Consider the following 18,383-nt stretch of genomic DNA (forward strand, 5'->3'; position numbering starts at 1 on the left):
GTTCCTGCGAGATCCCCAGAAACCTCGGGACTGCAGATTTCTCAGGGTGAGAATGCCTGCGCTACTGAAATCTAACTTATTAAAAAAATGATGAGGATTTCCCTGGTGGCGCAGTGGTTAAGAATCCGCCTGCCAGTGCAGGGGACACGGGTTCGAGCCCCGGTCCGGGAAGATCCCACATGCCGCGGAGCAACTAAGCCCATGCGCCACAGCTACTGAGCCTGCGCCCTAGGGCCCGCGAGACACAACGACTGAGCCCGCACACCTAGAGCCCGTGCTCCGCAACAAGAGAAGCCACCACAACGAGAAGCCCGCGCACCGCAACGAAGAGTAGCCCCGGCTCACCGCAACTAGAGAAAAGCCCATGCACAGCAACAAAGACCCAATGCAGCCAAAAATAAAATAAATAAAAATTCATTTAAAAAAATGATGAAATGACCCAGAAATTCCACTCCTAGGCAGATACCCCAAAGAACTGAAAACAGGTACTTAAATACATATGTGTACACGAACGCTCACGGCAGCACTGTTGACAATAGCTAATCGTGGAGACAACGAAAATGTCCATCAGTAGATGAATGGATCAACAAAATCTGGTCTATCCATGCAATAGAATATTATCCAGCCATGAAACGGAATGGAGTACTGATCCACACTACAAACTTGGAAACGTGATGCTAAATGAAAGAAGCCAGGCACAAATGGTTACGTCGTGCATGATTCCGTTTATATGAAATAGCCAATTCACCTTGTTATAAAGCAGAAACTAACACACCATTGTAAAGCAATGACACTCCAATACAGATGTCAAAAAAGAAAAAAGAATGTATATATATGCATATACATATATATAATCACATTACTGTACAACAGAAACTGACACAACATTGTAAATCAACTATATTTCAATTTAAAAAAAATCCATAGAGACAGAAAAGACATTAGTGTTTGCCAGGGCCGGGGACAATGGGGAGTGACTGCTTAATGGGTTCAAAGTTTCCTTTAGCACGATAAAGATGTTCTGGAAACAGCGGCGATGATTGCACAACATCGCGAACGTACTAAATGTCGCTGAATTGTACACTTTAAAACGGTAAATTGTATGTGGGTTTTATCACAATAAAAAAAAATTTTTAATTTTGATAGAAACATTTTTTTCATTTCCCAGCGCTTGCTGGCAGAATTTTTAGGAACCAATTAAATTCACGAAGGATAGGTGAATCGTGAAAGAAAACAAATAATATTCTAACTGTTAAAGAAAAAAACTACTTAATGACACCAGTTAAAGCAAAAGGCAGACTTTATTCAAGGGGAAGGGGTCATCGCCATAGATGTAGGGAGCGTCTGCCATAGGGAAAACTCCAAATACAGCATGTGCACGTGGGGACTTATAGCCAAGGAGCAGGCTGAGTCAGTGCATGGAAAACAACAGAGCAGGACCCTGCGGGGCTCCTAGACACGGGAGACTTTCTGTGCCCCCCTGTTTCTTGATTACAGGAAATCGGCTTCATTCAGCCTCCATGACCTTCCCAGAGTTCCAACGGCAGGTTCAAACAGTTGCTGATTAGGCAAGGGAGGGGATGCAGAGACGAGGGAGGAACAGTCAAAAGAAACAATAGTGCAGCCTTGGGGCAACGTCCTGGCTCCCCCTCAAGGGATACACATAACAAGATCTTTGAGCTGTTTTGCAGATACTGAAGCCCCCACCAGGTGGGAGAAGTTAACGGTATGCTGCCCACAAGCACGGAGACTCCAGACTGGCTGGAACCAGAAGGTTGATGATGCCGACTCCCAATTACCTCACCACCAAACAATCAGAAGAATGGCGGTGAACTGACCACGCCCTCTTTGAACCACTACTTTAAAACTCCTCACAGCCCCCTCCAGGTTGGGACACGCAGTTTTGAGGGCATGAGCCCACCATGGCCCCCTTTGCCTGGCAAAGCAATAAAGCTATTCTTTTCTACTTCACCCAAAACTCTGTCTCCAAGATTTACTTCGGCGTCAGGGTACAGAGGCTGGATTCAGCTTCAGTAGCCTTAAGGGTAAGAAGGATTCTGGCTACACTGACCTAACGGGATTCTTGCTGGATGAAATGTCACCTGAGGGTGTGGGGGGGGGACCCAAACAGATATCAAAGGTGATCAGATATCAAGGGTGGGCAGTTCCAGTTAAGCTAACTTAGAAGGATTCTTGCTAAAACTGGACAAGGCAGAGATGAACACAGAAGTCAAAAGTCAACCCTAGTTGGAAAAAAGTTCAGGAGAGCCTGAGCAGAGTTCAGTCAACGAGAGAATCTTTGTCAGTATTTGAAAATGCAACAGTGTGGATGCTTCAGGTGCCAATAGCAGAGAGCGCCCTTCCTCCCCCCGCCGCGGACTCCCCAGGCTGGGATTAAAAGCAAACAACTGGATTGTCTAGTTGGACTCCAAGTACTACATGTAGGGATCAGCTCTGCTTCTCTGCTGTTTACTCTGTTTTCCTCCACAAATTGGTTGTCATGCTCAAGCTGGTGCCAAGGTGGCTGCCGCATTCCAGACATCGCACGCAGCCAAACACCTAGCTGGAGAAGAAGCCCACCCATTCTGGGGGAGCTTCCCCAGGAGCCTCCCCTCAGCTCTGATTGGCCAGCACTACCCACCGCTCAACCAATCCCTGACCAGAAGAATGGGGGAGGCTTGGACCAACCAGGATCTACTTGCTGGGGCTGGGGAGAAACCAGGATGAAGGCTGCAGGACACAGGATGGAATTAACACGTGGTATTAATAGTGGCTCTTTCTGGGCAGTTGGAAGATGGCTGAATTTTACTCTCTTCCTTTTGAGTTCATTCTGTCTAAATTTTCTATAATAAACTTTGACTTTTAGTTATTTTAAGAGGAATCAAAATCATTATGTGAGAGGGAGGTAGGAAGGAAGGAGGGAGGGAGAGAGGGGAGAGAGAGAGAGAGAGAGAGAGAGAGAGAGAGAGAGAGAGAGAGAAGCTTCAGGAACTGGAAAATCTAGAATAACTGGCTTTGCTTTATGCCCTGCCTCTCGATGCTCACAGAACCTTTGCTCCTGAGGTTTAACAGTGAAAATTCATCAGAATCCCTTTGGCCCCTAAACTCCACTTCTGCTGCACACCAAACTCCTACCAGAATAAGGCCGGTTTGGGCAATCTGGTTGCGGACCAAGACTGCGGCGGCAACACTTGGAAATAACGGCAGGGTTTGCAACGACCCATCTGAGGCAGACAGACGGGAAATCTCGAACCTGCAGCAAAAAGGACTGAGGGTAGATCCTGGAAGGATTCTGACCCCAGGAACACCACCTCAAAACCTTCCAGGGACTTCCCTGGTGGCGCAGTGGTTAAGAATCCGCCTGCCAGTGCAGGGGACACGGGTTCGAGCCCTGGTCCGGGAATATCCCACATGCTGCGGAGCAACTAAGCCCGTGTGCCACAACTACTGAGCCTGCACTCTAGAGCCCGCGAGCCACAAGTACTGAGCCTGCGCTCTAGAGCCCGCAAGCCACAACTACTGAAGCCCACGTGCCTAGCGCCCGTGCTCCTTAACAAGAGAAGCCACCCCAATGAGAAGCCCGCGCACCTCAATGAAGAGTAGCCCCCGTTTGCCACAACTAGAGAAAGCCCGCTCACAGCAATGAAGACCCAACGCGGCCAAAAAATAAATAAATGTTTAAAAAAAGAAAAAAAATTTTAATTGCTTATAAAGGGTAGCACGTCTTAGAAAAGATACAAGTCAACTTGTTTACAAAACAGAAACAGACTCACAGACACAGAAAACAAACTATGGTTACCAAAGAGGAAAGGCAGGGGGAGGGATAAATTAGGAGTATAGGATACACCCCACTATACATAAAACAGATAAACATCAAGGATTTACTGCATAGCACAAGGAACTATATTCAATATCTTGTAATAACCTATAAAAGAATCTGAAGCCATACACCTGAAAGTAACCCAATATTGTAAATCAATTATAGTTAAATTTTTTTAAAACTATAAAAAATAAATTAAAAAAAAAAAAGAAAAGGTAAGGCGGCTCACGGGACCTCCACGAGGCTGGGGACCAGGAACAAGGTATAAATGACCTGGTGGAACTGCTCCTGCCAGTAACCATTGTCCACAACATCAGCCTTGGCCCCAGAACCCCTGCCTGAGGAGCCCTGGAAGGCTGCATTCATTCATGCATCCATTCAACAAACATCTATTGAGCACCTACTGTGTGCCAGGCACGGAGTTTACAGACGGAAAGTACAAAGATCGCTGCCCTTGTGGAGTTTATATGTTGGTGGACGTGCCGGCTCTGTCCTCACCATCAAAGGCTCTGTGTGGCGCCTGCATCTCTGGCTTCTGCATCCAAGCCTCGCACGGTTGCATCTGATCAGGGAGCCTGGGTCACATGGCAGTGCCAGCAGAAGAGGAGCCTAAGAAAGCAAGTCTCTGGCAGGACTCCTGAGGCGGATGATTCGTAGAAACATAACAAAAGGCACAGGACGTGTAGCTACTACGGCGGTCCCCAGTTTACAGATGACAACACCAAGGGGCTCAGAGAGGGCATGTCAGTTGCCCAAGGTCACACAGCCCGTCAGCAGCAGAAACTGGGCTCAAAGGCACAGAGGGGGGCTTCCCTGGTGGCGCAGTGGTTGGGAGTCCGCCTGCCGATGCAGGGGACATGGGTTCGTGCCCTGGTCCGGGAAGATCCCACATGCCGCGGAGCGGCTGGGCCCGTGAGCCATGGCCGCTGGGCCTGCGCGTCCGGAGCCTGTGCTCCGCAGCGAGAGAGGCCACAGCAGTGAGAGGCCCGCGTACCGCAAAAAAAAAAAAAAAAAAAAAAACGCACAGAGGGGAGTCACAGTCATTTACAGCTGGCGTCTGCTGTTCCATAAACTAGTCATGAGGATTTGGGGCCTTCGAGCAACCCCTGCACAGTCTCCTCAAAGCCTACGGGCCTTCTGACACCCGTGGCTGTTAACTGCAGAGACTGACTCCCCCAACTGACCATGTGCAGAGCGTTTCTCACACATTTATCCTCTGTGCCCTCCCAGCCACGGCGTGATGATCCCCATTATACAGATGGGAAAAGTGAGACACAGTTTAAGTAACTTGTCCAGGTCACCCATGCAGGGAGCAGCAGATGCAGGGCTGGAACCCAGGCTGGTTGGCTCCAGAGTCCACACTCTTACCTAGGACTTGGTTCTGCCTCAGCGTTAACAGCCACCATCAAAAACTAACTATATGGGGGCTTCCCTGGTGGCGCAGTGGTTGAGAGTCCGCCTGCCGATGCAGGGGACACGGGTTCGTGCCCCGGTCCGGGAAGATCCCTCATGCCGCGGAGCGGCTGGGCCCGTGAGCCATGGCCGCTGGGCCTGCGCGTCCGGAGCCTATGCTCCGCAACGGGAGAGGTCACAACAGTGAGAGGCCCGCGTACCGCAAAAAAAAAAAAAAAACTAACTATATGATGCCAAGGGTTTAGTATCAATACTTACCAGCAATGCTGTTACTGAATTAGACGCAAGGCCCGCCCTTGGGGCCCTAGCTGAACCGACGCCTCCCGTGGCTCCGTCGGGGAGCTCTTTCCCGCTCAGGCTCAGGTTCTAGCTGCCAATAATAAAACTGAATTTGGTGCAAGCAAGACAGGCTTGAGAGTGTTTAGAGAATGGAGAAGGGGAGCTTCTGCGCTAACAGTACCTTCTCCCCGCAGGGAGGAAAGTAAGAGGATTTTAAGGGTTAGGAAGCGGACAGATCATCCGGGCTCTAGGAAAGGGGCGGAGCTTTTAGGGCAGCCGTGGGCATGCGTAGTCTCCACGCTCCTTTCCGCACAGTCACGCACGCTCCTATCCACGCAGCTCGAATTGTGCCTAGCAAAGTGCAAATGCCCTCTTTGCGCAGAGATCTTAGCGTGGAAGGAAGCAGATGTAACTCCGGGACACCTCCAGGTCTCATCTGCAGAGGCATATTCCTGTGGTCAAGTCAGAGCCCGTTCGGGGCGGGTGACCCATTGTGTATCTCTTAAAGCACAGCTGCACAGCATCTCTGTCAAATACCAGGTGCTCTTGAAACAAACACAGAGATAAATCGAGGCAAGGAAAGCCGGCCATCTTGGATCTAGCCGGTTCAGTCCGGTTTTCTCTTGGGAATTTGTGGCATCCTATTGGTAAAACACAAGTAGCCTGTATGGCTAAAAAACAAAAACAGAAAAACAGTTTCTGCAACTGGGACCTGGGCTGCATAGCATGGGTGACAATACGAGCTTTAGTCAAATGGCCAAACCTCTCAGAGCCTCTATTTTTATATCTGTAAAAGAGGGGCAATGACAGCACCACCCACAACAGGATCCTTTGGAGGACTGGCCTGGCAAATCCATGGAATGCTGCTGCCTTTGAAGCTGTGGTAATAAACAAAGAACAACCAAAGGAGAAAAGCAAAGGCTGTTACTTCAGAGCTTGCTATAGCAAGGGAGTCCGGCAGCATCACTTGCATTTGGCAGAGACCCAAAGGCAGGCAGAGAGGTGTGAAAGCTTTATAATGGAAAACAGGAAAGGCTACGGAGTGTGCCCTTGCTGGAGGCCGTTGGCACAGAAAAGCAGAAGGCGGGCTTGTTAGAAGCAGGACGTCCCAGGTGACTGATTAGGCTTTCTCTGGCTGGTCCTAAATTAGAAGAAGGGACAAAAATTAGGGAGGCTGTTAGTTGTTGATCAAGCCCTGGCCATTCGGAGCTGATTGTTACAGAAGTGATTGTTTAGCTTCCTGCATTGTCACTAGAGATAGTAATCTGGCTTCCTGTGAGTCCGAATTAAAGCAAGCTGGCTTCCTGGGCTGTTTTTAAGAGGGCTGGTTTCCTAGGTTGCTTCACCTCGTGAGTCAGAATTCTATTTTTATAGATGGTCTGACAATTTTCAGTCTGTATACTGGTCTCTCAAAGCACTTTTTAGATGTGATCGTACCTAATCAAAGATCAACATGGGGGACTTCCCTGGTGGTCCAGTGGTTGAGAATCCATCTTGCGATGCAGGGGACGCTGGTGTGATCCCTGATCGGGGAACTAAGATCCCACATGCCACAGGGCAACTAAGCCTACGTGCCACAACTACTGAGCCCCCACACTCTGGAGCCTGCATGCCACAACTAGAGAGAAGCCCACACACCACAACGAAGATCCCACGTGCAGCAACTGAGACCCGACGCAGCCAATAAATAAATAAATATTTTAAAAAAAGAGAGAGAGAGATCAGCATGGATAAATCTGCTCCACGGAAGACCCATATGATTCTTTGTTAGTAGAACTGAAAATAGATGGTCCCAGAGACCAGTAAAGGGAAAAGCCAAAAGAAAATTTTCAGTCCTGGAAGAAGAAACAGAATGCAGGGCTCTGTTCCAGTTACTTCTTGCTGTGGAACAAACTCAGTGGTATAAAACAACAACCATTTTATTATGTTCACGATTTCTGGGATCAGGAAAACAGACAGCTTCGTGATATCAAGCCTCAGATGAAAAGATTCAAAAGGCTGAGCTTGGCTCAAATGCTGGAGGCTAGAATCACCCAGAGGTGTCTTTACTCACTCACTGTCAGCTGGGAGCTCAGCTGGGGCTATCAACTAGATCATCATCACACGTCCTTGCCAGTGTGAATGCTTGGGCTTCCTCACAGCATGGTGGCCAGGTTCTGGGTTCATGGAGGGAAAGCGTGTGGAGAGCAAGTGTTCCAAAAGACCAAGGCAGAAACTCTATGGCTTATTCTGACCTAGCCTTGGAAGTCACACGCTGTCACCTCCACTGCATTCTTTTGATTACAAGTGAACCACTAAGGTTGGCCCAGATTCAAGGGAGGGGGATTAGACCTTCTGCTGGATAGGAAAATGGCAAAATCCTATCAAAGGAGAGCATTCAGTTGTAATCAACTTTGGAAAATACAGTGACTCACAGGCTCCCTCTTTACAAGTTCACGGTCTATGATAAAAAGCAGAAAATATAACAAGCTGCAAAAATCACGTGAATCAGGCAAGGTTTCTGCTGTAGCAACTGCTTCTGGCTGATTTAAGCAGAAAAGGAACAAATTAAAGGATCCTGAGCTGTTCAAAGAGTCTCCAGGATGGCAGGGAACCAGGCTTGGCAGGTGTTGTATGTTGAATTATGTCCCCTCAAAAAGAGATGCTGAGTCCTAACCCCCAGTACTTCAGAATGGGACCTTATTTGGAAATAGCGTCTTTACCAAGGTAGTTAAGTTAAAATGAGGTCACTAGGGTGGGCCCTAATACAATATGACTGGTGTCCCTATCAAATGGGGAAATTTGGAGACAGAATTTTGTATGTGAAATTGCCCCAGGTTGGAACATCACAGCAATATCGCATCTTGTTTGGTCAATACAGTGCTTTAAGGCATGTTCCAATGAGTTGTGCAAAAGGAGGCTGCAGAGGAGGCTGGAAAATGTCTTTATCTTGGGCAGGCTTCTGCCCAGCTAAAGTTCAGGATTCTTTCCAAGGAACAAGGAGACATGGATAGTGCCTTCATGGTACTAAATGACTCCAGTCTCCATGTTCACAGCTCCTCGAGAGAAAGCAAGGCCAGGCTGTGTCTGCTGATTCAGGGAGCCTCGTTGGTTGCTTCCAGAACAAGGGATCTCTTGTTCCATAACTCTGAACCACCGTCCTTCACGTCACTCTGATTGGACCAATCTGAACCAATCCCTAAAGCCAAAGGAATGCGGCACTCTGATTGGTTTAGGTCTGGATGGCTGCCCATCCCTGATCCAATCACGGTGACGAGGGGTGGGACTATACAATGGGAATAGCTAATGAGAAGCCCACCCAGAGCTGGGAGTGGGCTCAATCCCGCCTAAACCCCTGGAGGCCTCCCACTGGCGGAGCAGTGGCCGGTGCTGGGGAGACACCCACATGTCCACTCTACCAACATTAATCAACTAATCACATAATTAAGTTAGTAAGCTATGAAGAAGAAGTGTATCAGGAGTCTCCTTGGCCTGGGGTTGTCAGAGCAAGCAGATTCGGGGAGAAGGGGCTCCAGATGTTGCAAGAAGCCTGGGCAATGGGGGAAGGGGGCGGAAAGGGACTGGGAGGCTCCCTGCATCCACAGACACAGCCTCCGCCTTGCCCCTCCTCCTGAGTCACTCACAGAAGCCACTGAATTTCCACTTGCTCCTGTGGGCATTCAATAAAGCAGAAGGTGCGGAAGTTGCTAGCACAGTGTCTGGAAGAGGGACAGCCTTCTATCCTCTGCCCAGATGCAGCCTCTCTTGGCCTTGCTTTGCACCTCTGCAAAATGGGCCTAATTTAGCCACCTCCCTGGGCTGCGGAGACAGCTATCAAATATGCCCAAGTATCAGACAAGTCTGGACATAGGCTCTCCCCTTCCTCCTAATGACAAGATTAAATTTCAAAATGGGCTTTGGACACTTGGAACAGGAAAACTTTTAGGGAGATGGGTGACATAGGCAAAGGTCGACTTAAAATATTTATTAATGTGATTACACTATTTTATATATATATATATATATATATATATATAGGGAGAGAGAGAGAGAGAGAGAGAGAGGGAGAGAGACTGTAGTCCATTTAGAAATAACAGTCTTCACTACTCACACAGAGCCTGAAATAGCTCATTCCCACCATTCAAGGGCTCTCAGGACACAGGCACCTCTTTCAAAATCCGCGTGCAGCGGTCATTAGGCTCTCCCCCATGGTGTGACAAGATAGCTCCCAGTGGCTCCAGGCTTATACTCCACCAGCTCAGCCACCCCAGAGGAAAATAGTACCTTGTTCCTGATATTTCCAACAAAAGGCCCAGGGCTGCCTCTCATTGTCTTAACTTAAATCACGTGTTCTTACATGAACCAATCACCATGGCCAAGTGTTAGAATGCTCTGATGGGCCAAACTTGGGCTATTTGTGTAGCCTTGGAGCCAGAGACAGACCCAGCTCCACATGATCAAATGGATTGAGAGTGGGGAGGGGTTCCCCAAGGGAAAACCAGACTTAATTGCTAAAGAATGGGAGTGGATGGTGGGCAGGCAAAGGCGTCAGATGGTACCTACCTTTGGGGGAGGGGGGTAGGTGGGAAGGAAAAGGGGAGGGGGCCTGTTTCCCCAGGGGACAGTCTATTCATGAAAAATTCCTTCCTCATGAGATCAGTCTCTTCAGAACTTTGTCTCCTGACCTTGATTCTGAGCTGGTTGCAGGTAAGATGTCTAATTTCACTGCCACTCGGTAATCCCCAGAAAATGAAAGCAGCAATCTTGTCTCCTCCCTCAACTCTTCCTTGTGTGTTAGTTTCTTGACCTTCATGATTCCATTTGTCTTTCTCCGAATACATTCTAATTTGGGGGGGGCGGGGGGAGACAGACAGCTTTCACCTCCCAGCCCAATTCCCATCAGTAAATCGACACATATATGTTGAGGGCCCACTATGGGCCAGGCACTGCTCTAGGCACTAGAGAGTTTGGTGGGAGAGGAGGTGGGGGTCACATCTAAGTTCATTGGGAGAGGATGCTGTGATTGATTAACAATGTCTGCCACAGTCATATCAAAGGTAGTGGAGGCACATAAGCCATCCCTGCTAGACATCTTTCTTAGCTCAGGTGATTCAAAAAGAGGTGATGGGACAGAGTTGGCCCACAGGCCACGGTTTGCCATAGTCTCTAGAGCAAACTAAGACTTAGAGACTGCAAAATGGCATAGAACTGGGCTGTGAATGGCGAAAAGTTCCCACGATAGGAAGCCTACCTGAATATCTTGTAATCTCCAGAACCAAAACTAGACACCACGTATCCTGACCCTCTGACCAGCTTTCTTTCCAACAGAGCCAATGATTCTCTATAAGTCTGAAATATTTCCAAATAAAAATTTTTTTAATTTTGATGGTTTTTTAAAGTTATAATATTTTTAGAGATTTTTTCTTTTTTATTTATTTATTTTTGGCTGTGCTGGGTCTTCATAGCTGCGCACAGGTTTTCTTTAGTTGCATTGAGCGGGGGCTACTCTTCGTTGCGGTGAGTGGGCTTCTCATTGTGGTATCTTCTCTTGTTGTGGAGCACGGGCTCTAGGCACAAGGGCTTCAGTAGTTGTAGCATGTGGGCTCAGTAGTTGTGGCTCGCGCAGGCTCTAGAGCACAGGCTCTAGAGCACAGGCTCAGTAGTTGTGGTGCATGGGCTTAGCTGCTCCACGGCATGAGGGATCTTCCTGGACCAGGGCTTGAACCTGTGTCCCCTGCATTGGCAGGTGGGTTCTTAACCACTGCGCCACCAGGGAAGCCCTAAAGATTTTTTTAATTGATGTGGACCATTTTTAAAGTCTTTTATTGAATTTGTTACAATATTGCTTCTGTTTTGTTTTTTGGTCTTTTGGGGCACAAGGCATGTGGGATCTTAGCTCCCTGACCAGGGATCAAACCCTCATTCCCTGCATTGGAAGGTGAAGTCTTAACCACTGGATCACCAGGGAAGTCCCTAAAGTTATGATATTTTTAAAGGCTTTGAATCACATGGTGAAAAGAATTCCCTTTTCTACTCTTTTTGCATGATTCTGATAGTGGCAAATGAAAGTCTCGATCAGATTCTAGTCGGCCTTTAATGCCTTTCTAATACTTGCTTTTACAAAGAGAAAATCAGCGACCACATAGAGCTACAAGTCTAAACCACTGTTTCACTTTATTTTCCCACTTTCAACTTACCTTGGGCTGTACAGTTTTTTGTTTTGTTTTTTGCGGTATGCAGGCCTCTCACTGCTGTGGCCTCTCCCATTGTGGAGCACAGGCTCCAGACGCGCAGGCTCAGCGGCCATGGTTCACGGGCCCAGCCGCTCCACGGCATATGGGATCGTCCCGGACTGGGACACGAACCCGTGTCCCCTGCATCAGCAGGCAGACTCTCAACCACTGCGCCACCAGGGAAGCCCTGTACAGTTTTCTTTTCATTCACAATGTAACAGCTTCCGCCTGGTCTCTCTGCTTCCACTCCTGCCCCCATGGTCTGTTTCCCATTCCGCAGCCGGAGAGATCCTGTTAAAATCAGGCAACCCTCGCTTCCAAGACGGCAATACTTTCAAGAGTAAGCTCTCTGAGCCTGACTGCATGCCTTCTAGCTCACTCGGTACCAGCTTTGTTATACAATAAATTGTGTCCCCCCAAATTCATGTTGAAGCCCTAACCCCCAATGTGACTCTATTTGGAGGTAGGGCCTTTAAAGAGGTGATTAAATTTAAATGAGGTCATAGGGTGGGAACCTAATCCAGTATGACTAGTGGCCTTATAAGAAGAGGAGGAGGGAACTCCCTGGTGGTCCAGTGGTTAGGACTCAGTGCTATCACTACAGGGGGCCCGGGTTCGATCTCTGGTCGGGGAACTATAATCCCACAAGCCACGTGGTGCAGCCGAAAAAATAAATAAATATAAAAGTTAAAAAATAAAAATACCATTAAAAGAAAAACGAAGAGGACGAGGAGACACTAGGGATGCATATGCATGGAGAAAAAAGCAGGTGACGTCATAACGAGGAGGCAGTCCTTTGCAAGCCGAGGAGAGAGACCTCAGGAGAAACCAAGCCTGCTAACACCCTGAGTTTAGACTTTCAGTCTCCAGAACTGTGAGAAAATAACTGTTGTTTAAGCCGTCAAGTCTGTGGTGTTTTGTCATGGCCACTCTAGCGGACTAATATAGGATCTTACTACAGCCTAGGAAATGGCTACCCTTCCTTCTTCCTTCACCACGACAAAACCAGATTTAAATATAATGATAACAGCTACAGTGAAGAGGGCCTGGCCTTTATACCTGTCCATGTCTGAATTTCTTAAGTTCTCCGAATAGCCTTGGGAGGCGGGACTATTATATTCCCATTTTGCAGATGGAGAAATCGAGATTCAGAGAGGTGAAGTGACTGCCTCAAGATCACACACCAAGTATAGGAAACGCCAGTGTTGCAGTCAGGATGAGCTGGGTTATGCTGCAGTGACAGGCAACCCCACACTCTCCATGGCTTAGAACATCAAAAGGCTCTTTCCCTGCTCATGCTACGTGTTCATGTCAGGTAGGCAGGCGTGACAAGGGTCAGGAGAGCTCTGTGTCACATCTCCTCATTCAGGAACCAGGCTGACAGAAGGACTGTCCCTACTATGCAGGGAACGGGAGGGAACCTGGCAAAGCATGCACTGGTTTTTAAAGGCTTCCACCCAGAAGTGACACTCCTACTCGCAGTTCATTGGCCAAAGAAAGTCACATGGCACAATCTAAGGTCAAGAGGGCTGGGCAGGTGCAATTCAACCACGTTTCCAGAATAGGGAGAACCAAAATTTGTATGAACAGCCCAGTCAATACACCATCAGGATTCACACCAGAGCCCACACTCAACCACTATGCTTTCCTGAGAGAAATTTCCAGGCAGACCTGCCCTCCCCCACCTATTCCTTCAATGGCCCATTCATTCATTCAGCAAGTGCTGGACCAGAGTGGTGAGGTTGGCTGGGGAAGAAGTGCACAGAGCTGAAAGGTATTTAGAATGAAACATTGATAGAATTTTGTCCTGGATTAGATGTGTGGGATGAGGGAGAAGGGTGTTGTCAATAATGTGTTCCTGGGGCTTCCCCGGTGGCGCAGTGGTTGAGAGTCCGCCTGCCGATGCAGGGGACGCGGGTTCGTGCCCCGGTCCGGGAGGGTCCCGCATGCCGCGGAGCGGCTGGGCCCGTGAGCCACGGCTGCTGAGCCTGCGCGTCCGGAGCCTGTGCTCCGCGGCGGGAGAGGCCACGGCAGTGAGAGGCCCGCGTACCGCAAAAAAAAATAATAAAATAAAATAATGTGTTCCTTCATCAATTCAATATTTATTGACCACCTGCTGTGTGCAGCTGTTTTAGGCTCTGAGGAGATAGCCATGAACAACACACACAGAGATCCCTACCCCCAGAGATCTGACAACAAACAGCATCGAATGTAACGTCCAGCTATGAGGAAGAATGCAACAGGTGCTGAGGAAGCTGGGGTACTAGAGCAGAGGAACCCCCAGGTGCCTGGTTTGCCAGTGAGGGGTAGGAGACAGTGGTGGCGTTCAAACTGCAAGAGGACCCGGTTTGCAAGAAATGAAGACATACGTCCACGCAAAAACTTGTCCACAGATGTTCATAGGAGCATTATTCATAATAGCTGAAAATTGAAAACAACCCAACTGTCCATCAGCAGATGAATGGATAAGCAAAAGTGGTCTGTCCATACTGTGAAATATTACTCAGCCATTAAAAGGAATGAGACACTGATCCGTGCTACAACGTGGATGAACCTCGAGAATATTACGCTAAGTGAAAGCCAGTTAATGTTTGCCAGGGCCTGGGAGGGAGGGGGCATGGGGAGTGACTGCTAACGGGGACAAGGTTTCTTTTGGGGGTGATGGAAACGTTCTAAGATTGTGGTGGTGGTCGCACAACCCTAGGAACATACTAAAAACATTGAGCTGTGCACCTGAAATGGGTGAATTGTATGGTATGTGAATTACATCTCGATAACACTGTTCCAAAAAAAAGGAAAGAAAGAAAAGGGAAGGGTTTGGGAGGACAGTCTTGAATTCAGTTCAGTGTGTCAGCAGGGGAAGGCACCTGGAGACCCGGGATGTAGGACTGGGGACAGTGAACGTGAGTGCACCCTGCAGTATGGTCGCCCAGGAAATGTCTTCTTTTGTCACTGGTTGGGTTTGGGCTTTGCTGGATCGGTCCTGGTTGCCACACTTGTAGGCAAGACACAACTCAAGGCGGAGCCAGCAGGGGGCAGCAGAGAGCCACGCAGACCCACGGACCAGGGCCTGGCCGCGTGGTGTCCTGCATTCACCTGCCTTCAGCCTCTGCCCCTTTCTTTACCCTTCGGGGCTCCCAGAGAGTCCACACAGCTGCCCAGGCCCCGAAACATGGGCGCATCCCTCCCTCGGTCTCACTGGGGCAGGCACTGGACCCTGCCCCCTAGTCGCCTGAGCTGGACGTTCCCCCCTCCTCTCTACAGCCCAGCCCTGGGCCAGGCTGCCGTTTTTTCTCCCTTTGCCTCCCCAGCCTCCTACCCGGTCTCCTGCCCTCTCCAATCCTCCCAACACAAGACAGCCCAAGGGATCTTTCTAAAGCCCAAACCCGACGCTGCCCCTCTCTGCTCAGAACCATCCGTGGCTCCCCAGTGCCCTTCAAGTCCAGGCTCCTCACCACAGCCTTCAACTGATTGCCAGGTCTGGCTCCTGGGGGGCCTCTCAGCCTTACCTCTCAGACCCCTGTCCCTCACCTCCACCCTGTGGACTGTGATCTGAGGGACTGAACTTCTTCGAGAATCTCGCATATTCCCTTCCATGCCCGGAGCCACATCACTTCACTCTACCTGCCCCAGGTCCGTATTCATCCTCCAGTCTCAGCTCAGATGCCTCTTCCTCCAGGAAGTCCTCCCTCACTCCAAGCTGGGTCAGATCCCCACCTCTGAGTTTATATCCACCCCAGCCCTGCCCACTCTGGGTCGTCACTGTCTGGAGATGGGCTTATCTCCCCACTGGACTGTGAGCCCCCAGAGGGGGCTGCCTCAGTCACCCAATGGGTCCCAGTACCACCCAGCACAGGGCAGGGGCTCCAGGAATGCGTGTGGAATAAGTGAACACGTGTGGATTCTCATTACCTATATCCTTCCCTTCCTGTGCCCAGCATCTCCATTCATTCATTGGCAAATGTTTATTGAGCAACTACTATACACCAAGCTCTGTCAAATGAACTCAACTAGGCACCAGACCAGCCCCCACTCTCAGGGAGCTCAGAGTCTAGTGGGGGAGGCAATATGGAAGCCAATGTAATAATAATTAATAATAAGCATTTCTTGAGCATTTACCAAACGTCATGCACTGTGTTAAGTGCTTTACTTATTTATTTTATCCGCAAAACAGTTTCATAAGGCAAGTACCATGATTATCCCTATTTTACAGATGCAGAAACTGAGGCTAAGAAAGGTCAGATAAGGGACTTCCCTGGCAGTCCAGTGCTAAGGACTCTGCGCTTCTACCACTGGGGTCACGGGTTCGATCCCTGGTCCAGGAATTAAGGTCCCACATGCCACACACAGCCGGGGAGAAAAAAAAAAAAAAAGAGGTCAGGTCACACAGGCTGTCAAGGGACAAACTGGGAATGGAAGCAAAGTCTTGCTAGCATCCAAGCTTTATCCTGTGCACGTTTCCAGTCTGAAAGGAAGAGGGACCAAGATGTAACCCACACCCACTAAAATTTAGTTGGGATCTGTGTGGCCAAGCAAAGGTCACCAAGGACAGGGCAATGCTTAACCCAAAGGAGGTATCGCTGATGGTGGGTTCAGTGTTTGGCCCAATTAGGAAGAGACCAATGTCCTTGGCTGGCACTGGGAGCTCCCAGGCTCCTTGACTCTCTCCACCCCATCTCTACCCACCAGGGGTCACTGCCCACCACTACCTACTTCCCGTGAGTCCATCGGCACGTCTAGATTCTCAGGGCTGTGGCTCCTTGTTTTACAAACGAGGAAGTGGCTGCGTGGGGAAGGAAGTGGACTGGGCCATGACCAAGAGTGATTATGATTCATGGGGAAAACCCTTCTCTCCCAATTCAACCCCTTTGTGTGCAAAAGTACATTGCACTCTGAAAGAGTCTGCCGGGGTCACAGGGTGTGGGTAGCTTGGCTTCAGAGGTGTAAATACCCCCTCACCACCCTTCACACCTTTGATGAGAGTGCAGGCTTGTCTCTGTATCTGGGGGAGCGGGCTGTGTTGAGACCGAGGTATTTTTATCTGCTGGACACACTGGGGCTCCATGGAGGATTTCGCTTGAGGAAAGCGTTCCACGGATGAAGCAAACATTTCAAAATATTGCACCATTTTTGGATCTCGGCACCAGGAAACCCTTGGGGGTAATGAAAGGGTTCTAAAACTAGATTTGGGGAATGGCTGTGCAAGGTGAATATTATGGGATGAAAAGTATGCCTCAGTGAAGCTGGTAAAGAGATTATGACATTTAGGAGATGATTGGAAATTTGGTCACTGACTGGGTATTGAAGATACTAAGGAATTGTTCATTGTTGATTTTGTTTTCACATTTTAGGCAAAATAATGACACTGTGAGGGTTGGTTTTTGTTTTGTTTTGTTTCTTGTGAGTCCTTATCTTTTAGAGATACAGGCTGAAGTATCTCTGAATAAAAGGATACCATGGCTGGAATTTGCTTTCAAATAAATGAGAAAGGATCATGGGTAGGGGAGAGGAAATAAGATGGGCTCAAGCTGGGTGATGGATGTGGGGAGGGACATTGCTCTGCCCTTGATGACTGTGTAAACTGTGGAAGTTTTCCAGAATAAAATATGCCTTTGAATTGCTTTTAACCATAACTCTAAACCCAAGTCCAACCCATCCCATACTCTTGATGGGAAAAATGAGGCCCCGAGAGGAAGGATACCTAGCCAGGTCACCCCTCCCAGGTCCTTCTGGCCCTTTGGGGGTCCCCAGAGAACCGTGGCACTCTTTCTGCTCCCCTCCACCTCCCTAATTCTGCCCTTCACTTCCTGCCCTCAATCACCTTCCTGAAAAGCCCAGCCCCTCACATGTACCAACCTGTCCCCCTGCAGCCCCTCACCCCACACTTAGACCCTTCCCTTCTGTCCCTCATTGGCTCTCAGACCACAAGCTGGACCTTACCATCACCTGACTCATCTATAATGGGCCACCTCGTGGCATCCAAAGCGCCCTGTTCTGGGTTCCCTGCTCCTTCTATAACCAGCTCCTCCCACTGCCCCCTCCCTCGCTCAGCTCCAGTCACACCCACCTCTTGCCATCCTCACACTCACCCAAGACCTTCCTTCCTCAGGGCCTTTGCACTTGCCGAGACTTCTGCCAAAAACACTCTTCCTCCAGATCGGTCACATTCCCCCTCGGTCACCTCCTTCAGGTCTCAGCTCAAACATCACCTCCTCAGAAAGGCCCTCCCTGACCCCTCCCTACGAAAAGAGCAATCCCTGCCCCTCCCAACCCTCTTGCCCTATTTCATATTTTTATAGCGCTTATCTCCACCTGACATGATACACTTTATCAGTTTCCTGATTATGGCCCATCTCCCTCCAATAGGATTTAGCCCCACAAGGAAAGGGTTGTTGCCTGTCTGCCCAACACAGCGTGGCAGATAGTCCGTGTTCAATAAATATTTGTTAAACGATTGAATGACTTGGAAAAACCCAGGTGAATGAGGTGAGAATGGGGACAAGGAGTGGGGGAAGGGACGGGTATCCAGCCAAAAGGAACAGCCCGTGCGAAGGTCTGAGGCTTGCCCCTCCAATCCACTGTTCCCTCTGGGACAGTAGCCTGGGTGTTCTTTCGAGGGTGAGGAATTAAGGGGACATAACAGCCTCCCCAGGACCAAG

The 18,383-nt window shown here is 49.1% G+C and overlaps 1 long non-coding RNA gene across 2 annotated transcripts in view; it reads right to left on the minus strand.

Moving 5' to 3' along the window:
- Nucleotides 1-18,383, minus strand: part of LOC307179495 — a 37,500-nt gene that overhangs the window by 1,838 nt on the left and 17,279 nt on the right. Inside the window, exon 3 of one of the 2 annotated variants that reach the window (XR_013825399.1) lies at nt 5,492-6,183. This is a non-coding gene — a long non-coding RNA (uncharacterized lncRNA). Of the gene's footprint in view, nt 1-4,823; nt 6,184-18,383 lie in introns of those variants that run through there. The other variant, XR_013825400.1, reaches the window with a different exon arrangement.

Source organism: Stenella coeruleoalba (genome assembly GCF_951394435.1).
Source record: "Stenella coeruleoalba genome assembly, chromosome: 20".
Classification (NCBI taxonomy): domain Eukaryota; kingdom Metazoa; phylum Chordata; class Mammalia; order Artiodactyla; family Delphinidae; genus Stenella; species Stenella coeruleoalba.